Raw genomic sequence first — 13,075 nt, 5'->3', positions numbered from 1 at the left:
TATGCTGCAGTTTCTTAAAGGCATTACTGCAGGTTATCTGAGCCTAAGTATTTTAATTTGAAGCTATTATGACATCTTATCATTGGAGATTTATTATTGTGTGTTGGAATTTTGGATATCCAAAGTTCTTCTTGAATCTATTATACAAACTCTTTGTTTTTCTTTTGATGAATGCTTCTCTGGTACAGCAAAATAAAATTTCCTCTAAGTTTTACATGTTAATTATTCTTTAGTCATCTAGGGAAGTTATTGTTTCGTAATTTCATCTGCTTGTGTTTTAAAATCATACCACCTTTCAGAGCTACTTGCTCCATAGATATATATGACTAATGTATATATTTGGGGGGTATGGGGGAGTGAGGGAGAGGAGAAAGTAAGTGTAAGGTAAGTAAGCAGATTTCTAATTCCAAGTAATGAGTATTTAGTGGCATGCTTTTATCTTTCTTGGTGGAAGAACTCACAGGCTTTGTATCAGGTCTCTCTAAATTGCACTAAGATTCACAGGAGGTCTCCAATCCTGAGACAGCTCTTCCAGGCTCTGGATGGCCGGTGAGGGGCCACCCAGTTGCCAACCGTGCTGAAGCACCCTGAGGCTTGATCAGATGTACACATTGCCCCTTATTTCAGTTATCCTTAGAGTCTGAGAGTCAGGGCTCCTCCCGTTGTCTGGAGCTCTGTGACCCTTTGTCTAATTACTAGCCGCATGAGTTTTAAGAACTTTTATTGAAGGAAAGCATGACTCACGGTGTTTACTGCTCTGTGTCCTGCTGGGGTTCTGTCGCCTGACTGTCCTAGTTTGCCTGAGAGTAGCTGGATTCTAATGCTTTTTCTGTCCCTCATCCATAAATAGAAACTATGTTTATTTTTGCCATAGAATATACATAAATTTCAGTTCTAGGAAAAGAGGAAGAACATTCTAATAGCCAGAAGACAGGTTCAGAATTGAACCCATGTTTGAGGATTTGTTTCAATTTGTTAGAGCCCTCCTTTCCCCAACAAATGAAAGCATCTATTGATTCCCGGGGAGGAGGAAAGGAGAAATACTAACATTTTCACTGACTTCCATTCCAGTCCCCTGAATAGAAGCCACAGATAGCACACAGGCAAATGGAAACTATTGTTTGCTTTTTCTTCTAGAGAAATTCTAGAGTAGAGCCACTGAGCAGAAGTGCGTAGCTGTATCTTGAAGTCACTGCTGGAAAGTATGTGGGTTCCAAGACAAATGAGTGGATGCAGCCCTGTGGTGATCACTGGCACACTGACCTTGCATTTGTGGCTGCATCTCTGTTCAGCCCTGTCTTCCACATGCTTGAATTGCTGGTACAGCTTGCTGCATTTTGGGCAACATTCATAGTTTCTCCTTGGAAGACTTGGTGGAGGTAGCTGGCATTTTTATAACCATAAATTCAAATCTTATTTCTTCAAGGAAGATTTTTTTTCATCCTTTGAGCAAAAAAACTTAATTGTAATTGTTGAAAGGCGTTGCTAGAAGGGACCCAGATCTTACAGATTCATTTTGTAATGCAAAGAAGACTTATGCTATCCTTGTGTGAATTTATCTAGTTCCTTTCCAAGAGTGCTATATTTTGCAAAGAGCAATGTTTGGGGAGAGATAAAGTTGAATGCTTAAAAAAAGATGCTCTTCCTACAATCTCCAAAAAGTAACCTTTTATTTCACAAGCCATTTGGAACTCACTGCAGACTGTCTACAAAGAATCTGGGTTACATTTTTGGGGTTTGGAGGGTTCTTTATCCCCCAAGTAGAGAAGAAGTGATCTCAGAGTGATTCTTCCACCCAGGCCAACAAGGAATGATTTATTAGCCTGTTGTTGGCAGCTTGGAGGCCCAGGTTTGTGTATTTTGTGTTGTTTTCTCACCCCATGAGAGCTAGTTCTGGTCCCTGTGTGTGTGTTTGAAGTCTGCACAGGAAGCTGGGCTTAGAAGAGCCTCATTTCTAGATGGATTCCAAGGCTCCGGGAGCAAGGGCCAAGCTCTGGGCCAAGAACAATGTGGAATGTTAGCCATCGTGTGGAAACTTGGGCAGGAGAGAAGGACATTGAGCTGGGTCTGCGGCAAGGAAGCCGGTGGCTTGGTGGCTGGGAGGGGTCTGGGAAAGGACACTGTGACAGGGCTATCATCTAGGATTTCCTTAGCTAGCTGTATTTGTCTGACCTCCAAGGTGCCTGGCCACGGTCCAGTGTGGTAAGAACATGGCTGTGAGAACCTGGACCACAGTCACTATGGAAAATGCAGTTGCCTCATTGTGGAAAGATTTTACAATCTGCAATTTGCTATATGCCAGCCATCCTTCCACTGACAGCCTTGAAAAAAATGTAAAAATAAATTTGGAGTTTATGCATAATAAAAACTTTATGTGCCATAGGAATTGTTCCACTGGGACTGCCCTCGGATCCTTGCCTGAACCACATCTTCTGGAGGGCTTGTGTTTGGTGATGTGTTGATTTAATTTTCCAATTCATGCCAAATTAAATAAATACCCACATTTTTGATCTGGTAACATCGAGGGAATGGCCAAAAGGGATTTGTGATCAAAGGTTGCACTCCTCCAGGGACTAACAGTCGAGTGATGTACATTAACATATTTCAGCCTCAGACCAGTTGGCCCAAACCAGCCAGGCATATGCCTGATGTGGACACATGCAGTGAAACATTAAACAAACAGTTCTAATTATGCCCATCTAGTCATGCATTGGCCTCCAGTGCATATACTTTCATTTGAAGTGGGTCAGCGGAACTTGGAATGTTCCATCTGCAACATTCTGGTTTGTTAGAATCATGCTGACCAAAATTAATTGAGTCTGGTTCACTCAGTAAGAAACCAGATCACTTTAATATTTATACAACTTTTAACCTCTTCTGGACAAACCACACCAAAACAATTCAAACCAAATGGGATGTGTACAGTGCTGGAAAAACAACCTCTTCGTATTGATGGATGTGTAGGCCCAAACTTTGTCAATCATGTCTTTTGCAGAGAGTTAGGAGTTGTGCTGTTTTGTTTGGGTGGGTGTTGTTTGTTGTTTTGTTGGTTGCGATAACATCATGTTTACTTTCTGTTAGCATCTAGACCTTTGATGCAGGGTTAGATAATTTCACTAGCATAATTGCCATCTCCCATATAATCAACTTGCAGGTATCTTCCCATCTTTGACACTGCTGGCATCGTGTTTGTGTAAGCTGACATACACCCTTGCTATGATGGATTGTAGAAGCATCTTCAGCTCTCATACCACTAGGGCATCACTGCTAAGTGAGCTGGCAATACAAGCCAGGCTTTTAACAAAGGCAGAAGGTACCACATTTCAAGCAGAAGTCTGCTGCTGCTGCTGCTGCTGCTGCTGCTGCCTTACAAGTGGGGACCAGGTCTTTGGGTGCTGCATATCGGGGGAAAACTATCAAGTGCAGTAAGAGTGATCTTTGCATTTCAAAGTTGAAGAATTTCAGTCCTAAACAGAATTATCTCTTCCCATTAACTCTAGCAGGAAATGGAGACACTGGAAAATTCAAAAATGTATCAAGTCAGGTCACGGGGTGTGTACTTACATCATGGATCCTAACTCAACGCCCTCGCTTGTATCTTAACTTCTAAAAGTCACAAATAATAACAATTCTAGTTTAACTGTTTCTCTCCCTTGTGTAAGGTATTTCATTAAAGATGTCCAATGCCCATAGTAGTATGCAGACAGAAAACCACGGCCTGATTTGTTTGCAATGTACATGCTTTCATGGCTAAGGATATCTTAATGCCTTTACTTAATTCACCCAATTATATAGTGGGAAGGTTCATTTACCTGGTTAGAGACCAAACTCTGCTCTTTGGACATTTCTGTACTTTCAGAGTTTATAGAGCCAACATTTCCCTTTTTCTGGTAAGAGGAAATATCTCTTATTGTAAATCTTTGTCCACATACATCTATACACACACACACACACACACACACACACACACACACACACACACACACACACACACACAACACACACACACATACACAGCAATTGCATGTATCCAAAGTTTCCAGTTAACTTTGTCATAAGTACCATTTTATATTCCTGTTCCTAAGAAATTCCAGCATTACAACCTAGATTCCTGGGGTGCCTGAAGCTGAGAGAGTACAGTGTGGGAAACAGATACTGAGCTCCACAGGAAGACCAAAACATAAATATTATTTCCATGGGAGCCATCTATTTAGCCTGGGACTGAAATGGTTTCACAAGACTCCCAAATAAATGGATTTGAAATCAGCACTCAAATACGTGGCAACAAACACAAATATCTTCTTTGGCAATTACCCCAGGAAGATGTGGGTCCAGCTTCTGCTACTGCCGCATCCTGTAAAATCACATTCCCTTACTTACATGATCAGTTTGTGTAGGCCTATCTGTGCTATCCTGTGGTACAGGTTTATATGTACAGTGTAACAGTATATCCTGTACCACAGGCTATCCCAGAAACTTCCGATCACTTACAAAGATTTAGAAAACAATATATCCATTTCTATGCCCTATCATCAAACTTAAGCAGTCAGCAATAACTTGGATGGATCTTGACAAAGGACATTTTAGAGTATATACAAGTTGTGTCACTGGACTTTCCCATTCTCTAGTTGCCCCAGGGAAGAGCCCTGAACCCCAGTTGGTTATCCAGCATAAAATGGTCAGTCCTGGCATCATGTATACACAAGTAACATTTATGGACTGAGCAGGTTGTATTTATGTGGTTAGGATTATATGTGTTATAATATCCATATGTACATATGCACATGTACATGTATATATGTAATAACAAAGGAAAAGGGGCCATGAATTTGAAAGAGGGCAAAGGGATACACAGAAGAGGTTGGAAGAAGGAAAGGGGAGGGTGATGAATTTATAATTTCAAAACTATTAAAAATATTATTATAATAAAAAAGAAGCTGTGTCACTCACGTGTCCTCAGTCTAAGATTCAATTTAATAACACAATGTACATGGGGTGGATTCTTGAGGAAACTGGATGGGAGTGGGTGACTTCATAGTGTGAGACAGGAGGTGACCCACGTAGGGAGAAGAGTCATGTATTCATTTTTATACATTTCAACTAAGTGTTGCTGATCGCCTGCCCGGTTTTGATAGGCTAACCAGGCAAATGTCTACTAGCACATTCTAGCCTTTGGGAAATTGAGAATTTGGTAAATGAAAAGCAGCCCGGCCCCAGCTAACAGTTGACTTCCTCCTTACAGGAACAGAATACATCGAATTGAAAACTACAGATCTGGTTTTGGTCCGATGGGAAATGCAAAAGCAGAATGTCAAAACCAAAAGCAAAGCAATGACCACAAAGTATGGCCTGTACCACAGTGACCTGCAAGTGGCCCCCGAGAACCCTCCAGCCCAGCAGGTAAGAGGGAAGTTGCAATGGCCCCAAGCACCTCAGGAGAAGGGTAGATAGGTTATGGAAGTGCTGCTGGGTGCAGCCTTGACATGAGCAGCCTGAGTGGACTAGACTCAAGTGCCTCAAATACCAACGACCAGGGGAAACTTAAGTCTTGGTTGTTGCCACACACAGAGTTAAGAAGCGAAGACGAAGGTTTGGTTTTGCTTTGATTTTTTTTTCCTTCCAACCCACTAAAGAGTATTCTTCTGACACATCCACTAAAGTTGAAATGCTTATTTGTTATGTGTGTTTTAAGTAAGCAAATCCGATTCTTTTTTTTTTTTTTTTTGAGTATTCACCAAATGACGTTTCCTGTCTGTTGAATAAATGAAGGATGTATAATGCCAACAACAAACACTGCTCAGGAAGCAGGCTTTTCTTGTGGGGTCAGATGGATAGTGAGATGCACAGGAAAAAATAATAGAGGAAAGGAGGAAGAAAGCACTGGGAAGTTTAGGTGTGATGGGCAAGTAAATAAAGTCCCAGCAGCATGACATAGAGGTCAAAACCATGAATTTGGTGCCCTAGGTGCCTGGGTTCAAGTTCTGTCCCTACCACGTATTATCTGTGTCTTAACCAAACCAGTGTGTGTGTATGTGTGTGTGTGTGTGTGTGTGTGTGTGTATGTGTATGTGTGTGAGTGTGTGTGTGTGTGTGTGTGTGCGTGCATGTGCATATGTGTGGATGTGCATACACATGCATGTATATGTATATGTGGTAAGAGTAGGAAGTGTTGAACCTGTGGCTTCACATGAACCTATGGCTTCACATACCTAGGCTATCACCTAACTTCTGATCTATTTTTCCTAGCCATAATTATTATTATTATTTTACTATTATTATTATTATTATTATTATTTTACTATTATTATTGTTATTATTGTTATTATTATTATTTATTTTGAGACAGGTTCTCACTATGTTGCCCAGGCTAGCTTTGAACTTGTTTTGTAGCCCAGGCTGATTGTGAACTTTCACTCTTCCTTCTTCAGTCTTCCTGGGTAGCTGAGCGTGTAGGCCTGAACCACCAGGCCAGCCGACAAGTGACTCCGGTGTGCTTCGGCTTTCTCATCTACAGACAAGCCATAAAACATTTCCTGGCCTATAGTAGGTTTCCTGAAAGGATTCTTTGAGCTCCAGAGGAGGGTACCTGTCATCTAGCCAGAGCTTAGTGCGTGCTGTCTATTAGTGTACTTTCTCTCCACAATTCCTGCTGCAAACCTTCCTCTCATTGCCAAGGTCAGACTGGTCCCTTGCATGATTATAATGACAAGTCTGCACATAAAATTTTATCATGCCTTCCTTAAAAGGCCCTGGTTAACTGATCAGATAAGGTCTGTGGCCTTGAGTTTCTTCCATCCTTAATTTTCATGTCAAGATAAATTCCAGGGAGGGAGGGAGAGAGGAAAGAAGGGAGAGAGAGAGAGAGAGAACCAGATTTTCTGAAATTTAGGAAGCAAAACTAGGGCAGAAATAGAAACCCCAAGTATGGACATATTCAAACCAGAATTACATAGGAGCTTAGCAAGAAAGAATATTATGTCCTATTGTGGTTTATCCACAAGTTAAAGTGCTGGCCCAACCAACCCAGATGATTCTAAGCGTCTTCTCAGCTCATAAGTTCCTGGGTTTTAGAGAAGTCCAGAGGCAGACAGCTTCAGTTCCTGAGGTACTGATCTGCTTTCTGTGTCAGGGAGATGCTGGAGCAGGATTATGTTGTGTTCTAGAGGATGCCACAGTGACCAGTTGCCATAGTTCCTGAGGTGTGACTCTATTCTATGTCCAGCAAAGACTTTTCATTACATAAAGATCTTGATCCATCTTTTGCTTACTTATCTTTTTTTTTCCACTTTGGTGGTTAGGAGAATATCTATAAACCAAACAGGCCTAAGATGAGTTGATCAAATGACTCCGTGGAAACATCCAGACTCAGCTGCTGGCTGACCTCTTCCCTGCCTCTCTTCCATCTCCACCTGGGACTTTGGGAAGGTGGCAGTAGAGTGTTTCAGGATGTCTTTGCTGGTAATCCCTGTGTCTTAATTTCTTTTCTTGCTGCTGTGATGAAATATTCTGATAAAGCAACTTGAGGGTGGAAGCGTATATTTGGATTACAGTTCTAGGTTACAGTCCATTGTGGTAGGGAAGTCACAGACTAGGAACTTGAAAGAGCTGGTCATCTTACACCCATAGTCAAGAGCAGACAGAAGTGAATGAATGCATGCCTGGTAGTACCCAGATCACCTTCCCCACTTTATGTACTCCAGGTTCTCCTGCCAGAGGAATGGCGACAATTAAGATGTATCTTTCACCGGGCGGTGGTGGTGTACGCCTTTAATCCCAGTGGAGGCACAGGCAGGTGGATCTCTGTGAGTTCAAGGCCAGCCTGGTCTAGAGATCGAGATCCAGGACAGGCACCAAAACTACACAGAGAAACCCTGTCTTGAAAAAAACAAAACAAACAAATAAACAAAAAAAGATGTATCTTTCTACACCAACTACTGGGATCAAGATAATCCTCCATGCCCAGAATTCTGTCTCCCATATGATTCTACATTGTGCCAAGTTGACATTCAACACTAACCATCATATCCTCTAAGAAGAACTGGCCTGACATCTTGTTATTGTTCACAATGTGTTGCCCTGCCCCAGCACTTAAATATATGTGCATATTTCCAAATTGCCCCGCCACAGTGCTCCTTACAGCAGAGAGAGATCAGTGAATTCTCTGGACATTTCAAAAGGATGGATCCACGGTGAGATGCTCAATGCAAGCAAACCTCAAAACCAAAAAAAAAAAAAAAAAGCAAAAGTAAAGCATCTTAGAAAAGTATTGTAAAAATGTATGCACAATTTGTAGTCTACTTCAAATCACACACACACACACACACACACACACACACACACACACACACACACACATGCACCTGTACACACATCCTACAGTGTATGAGGGCTGAGAGATGATGGCTCACTGGTTCAGAGCCCTTGCTGCCCTTGCAGAGAATCTGGATTTGCTTCCCATCCCTCACATGGGGGCTCACAACCACCTGCAATGCCAATTCCAGGGTATTTGATACCCTCTTCTAACTTTTGTGGCCATTAGGCATGCATGTAGGCAATCTCATGCACATAAAATAAATAGGTCTAAAAAAATTAAAGTATAAGTAGCATGAATAATCTCCCTCTTGAATCTTGGAGGGAAATTTTGTCTTGAGACAATGAATGATTTTCACCATAGAGCTCCCCGTGGCTTCTTTGGGACATCTCGAAATATCCCCATTGAATAGACTGTGCATCAATGTCTGGTATGTAGACACTCACAGTGTCAGTTCTTGCCTCAAGTGTTATTAGCTTTATAAGTGTATTTTTTTTTGACAGCTGTGCTTAGAGATGGGTCTACTGAAGACCTGTACCTTTTCATCAACTGGGAAGACCAAGTTTTGATCCATTTTTTACCTGAGATGCTGTTTAGCTACTATTGTTTGTGACTTCCTTGATACGATATAAATTCTATAGTGGAAGCCTAGGGCTGTTGGCTATTGATTTCTTTCTTTGGTTTCTTCATTTATTCACTCACTCCGTTTACTTATTCAGTCAAGAAAAACCAAAGTCTCTGTCTCATAAGACCACGTGATAGGCTTCATCAGAAATAAAAATATAGAACCAAGTTCTCATTACTTGAGCATGCATCCCACAAATTCTTGTAGATAGCAAGGTTACAGAGGAAAACAAGTCAGCCTTACAGAAAGGTGGAAAAATCAACATTTGTAAAGTGAATCCATTACAGTGCACACCTGTAATCTAGCACTCAGGAAGCCAAGGCAGGAGGCTTGTGAATTGAGTCCACTGTTGTGGAATATTAGTTGAAGATGTGTTACATTCATTTATGCTGTGGAATATTTGTTTAGTGATGCAAAAGTGTGTTGTTTTCTTTTATGTTGCATTTGTTTAACTCTGTGGAGCTGCACTACTTTGCCTGTCTAAAACACCTGATTGGTCTAAGAAAGAGTTGAACAGCCAATAGAAAGGCAGGAGAAAGGATAGGTGGGGCTGGAAGGCAGAGAGAATAAATAGGAGGAATCTGGGAAGAGAAGATAAAGGAGTGAGAAAAGGAGGAGAGGAGGACATCATGGGCCAGCCACCCAGCTACACAACAAGCTATGGAGTAAGAAGTAAAGGTAGGAATATAGAATTGAGAAAGATAAAAGAGCAGAGGCAAAAGGTAGATGGGATAATTTAAGTCAAGAAAAGCTGTCTAGAAACAAGCCAAGCTGAGGCTGGGCATTCATAAGTAAGAATAAGCCTCCATGTGATTATATGGGAGCTGGGCAGCGGGCCCCCCAAAAACTAAGAGTAAAGAGTTTAAGAAACAAACAAACAAACAAACAAAAAAACCCAGCCCACCATGAGTTAAATAGTGAAGTTCTGTCTCACAAACAAACAAACAAACAAACAAACAACCTCCCACGTCTGATCCACTTTAACATTTCTCTTTGCATTTTAAGAACTGATTGATACTCTAAGTAGCTAAAGGTATATTAGGAAAGCAAGACTAGAAAACAGACTCTAAACTGACGTTTTACAGCCTTGATGAAAGTGGTGTTGGAGATCCATTCAATCAGATGAGAAGCAAGTGGGCTGTACACAGTAAAAGGCTGAAGATGATTGCTGACAAAAGTGGTGATTGCTGGAATTTCTCAGGAGAAAGCAACCCTCTGGGCAAAGCTTGCAAACCCAGAAGTGCCCCGTGGAAACAATCTTCTCTGAGGATCTGGAGGGGTCCACTGTGAAGTCAACTAATTGTATTGTGCTGCGATACAATCTTGCTCAATATGCTATGCACAGAACTCCAGGGATTTTGTAAATTCATTGTCCCATGGTTTAGCATAGAGATGGAATAATAAAGAATAGGAAATGTAAGATAAGGAATTTTTTTAAAAATTATTTTTAGCTTTTACTTTCAGAGCTATTTGAAGTCCAAGTTTTCATTTCTCACTGCTGTTTCCTATGTCAAATTTGGTTTCTATTAAAATAGACTTAGTTTAAGCTGTCTTTTTCTATTTTTCTGGTATTAATTAACTTTGCATGATGAGAGGGTCTATATACTCATAGGTCACATACATAAAATACTTCAAATGAGGCTATATTTAAAAGAACTTTGATGCTTGCAAACACATGTGTAGACCTTGTCTCATTTAATTTCTACACTCCATGGCTAATTTGTTTTCTCCATGTTGAGGTAGATAATATTTAAAATGTAGTAATTTGCCTTTTAAATTTTTTTAAATGTTGAAATAATATAGACATTTCATGTTCCCCAGACATTCTGATCTACGGACTGGTCGACTATGGGAAGCAAACCTTTTATCTCTAATGAAACATTGGGACTTGTCTATAGGGTCGATTTCTTAGGGCACACTGTGGACTTACAGGGCCTCTGCCTCAGGTTCGGTTGCACAGCTCAGGCCGGAGCACATGGCTGGAGTCTCTTTGTCTTTCTTTCTCCTGGTGGGTAGTCAGCTCTCTCTCTGGATTCCCATCTCAGACTGCCACCATACTAGGTACCTGTTCTGCCTTTCTCTTTTCCTCCAGTAAGCCACAAGACATGTGGCAAAGTATAGGTTTATAGAAATGGGTTAATTTTAGATGTAAAAGCTAGCTAGCAAGAAGCCTGAGCCATTAGACCCTATAGTTTAAAAATAATATAAGCCTCTGTGTGTTTATTTGGGTCTGAGTAGCTGTGGACCATGGGGCTGCAGGAGCTGGGTGGGAACAGAGGAAAACTTACAGCTATAGCATAGTATAGCTAAGATTTAGCCAAACCTGTCCTTTTTGTGTGATCAATTGATCTGTATTCTGAACCACAGAATTATGACACTGAACACACAGTTAAAACAATCTGAAGTCACAGATCTGTGGATCATGTTGCTGAATAGTGTAGCCCTGATTTTTACACATAAGGGACCAGCCCCTTCCCAACCCCAGAGCCAGGAAGCAGCTAGGCTGATGCTGAGATATTGGATCTCACTCTGTGTCAGTGTTCTCAGAACTACTGGGACCCCTTCAAGTTCTTCAAGAAGCCCCTGCAGACTACAGAGCAGCAGCTGGCCTATGGTTCTAAGGACTAGAGAGCAGAACACACACAAGCTTCCTTGAAACGCATATAATGTAAAAGATTTTAGAAGACTGGGCTAGTGCTATGTCCTAGGGAAGTTAGATACAAGGTCCTAGGGATAGGTATCAGAAGATGGGCATGGTTTGGAAGGGGATGCTATTTCCAGGAAAGGGAGCAGGTAAGAGAGAGCCCTGAAAGCCAGGCTAAGCTGACCTTTATTTGTTAAGCTTGGCACAAGTAGGGAGCACGTTTGTAAGACAGTGAAAGCAACCTGATGTCTCTACATAATAGGAATGGTTGTAAGAGGCAAAGTGTGCACAGAAACCAGTGAGAATGGAGTAAAAATAAAGAGTCTGAGAGCCAGAGGGGTCTCAGGGGTCCTCTAGGTCAGTGTTTTTTTCCAGTGTATAAATTCTCCTTTCCTCGGTTGGGTAAATGATAAAGACCAAAAAAATGGAACGCCCAAATAAGGCTGGTGGAGTGAACGGTAAGAAAGCAAGGCTGCATATGGTACCAGGCAGTGTCTTTGCCAAGGTGAGGAGGGCCAGCTAAAGTCACGAGTCCGATCCTGTCTATCCTGACTTCTTGGTCTTTTAGTTATTTCCTTTAGATTATAATGTAATAACATCATTTCTCCTTCCCTTTCTTCTCTCCCAACTCTCTCATACACCATTGTTTGTGTATATACATATATATTGCTAAATACCTAAATACTACCAGCTCAGTCTATACAACGTTACTTGAATGTGTGCTTTTGAGCTGACCATTTGGTATTAGATAACTAATTGATGTGCTCTTCCCCGGAGAAAACTATTTCTCTCACTCTCAGTGTTTCTTTATGGAGGGTTGAGGCCTCATGGGCTCTCCCTGTCCACCTTAGCATTTATATTGGTGTCGTCCTTGTTCAGCTCACATTTAGGTAGTCACATTCATGAGACTTTATAGGTGTACCTCTTGACAGCCCTAGGATACACAATGTCCCAGCAAACTCCCTGTTCCTCTGGCTTTTCCATGATTTCTGACTCTTTTTCTGCAATGACCCCAGAGCCTTAGGTGTGGCTCCTCTTCCATGAGGCCTTGGAATCAGGAGTTGTATTGTAGATGTGTCAGTTGGGACTAGACTCCACAACTCTGCTTGCAATTGGCTGTGGTTTTCTGTAATGGTCTCTGCCTGTTGCAAAGAGAGGTCTCCTTGATGAGGACCACGCTTACCTGTGGGTGTAAGGACACATATTTAGAATGTAGTTAGGGATTGTGCTGACTTCTTATCCTGCTGCCCTTCTAGACCCTTTGGTGGTTCTCTAGAATTTCCTTTCCTATTCCTATCATTGAGTCAAATCAGTTCCTTGAGGATGGGTTTCCTTGGCACCTCCACAGGTGTCCTGAATCTACCTTGAACTACTCACTGATCAAGTGTATCCTGGATTTAAGAATCTCATTTGTTAAATATTTTCAGTTCAGTTGGACTCAGGCTTCTCTCAATCATTGTGCATTTGGATTCAGGGCATGGGCTACTAGAGATCC

The sequence above is a fragment of the Peromyscus maniculatus genome, chromosome 15 (genome assembly GCF_049852395.1).
Source record: "Peromyscus maniculatus bairdii isolate BWxNUB_F1_BW_parent chromosome 15, HU_Pman_BW_mat_3.1, whole genome shotgun sequence".
NCBI classification, from domain to species: Eukaryota; Metazoa; Chordata; class Mammalia; order Rodentia; family Cricetidae; genus Peromyscus; species Peromyscus maniculatus.
Note: the sequence above shows the minus strand (reverse complement) of the source record.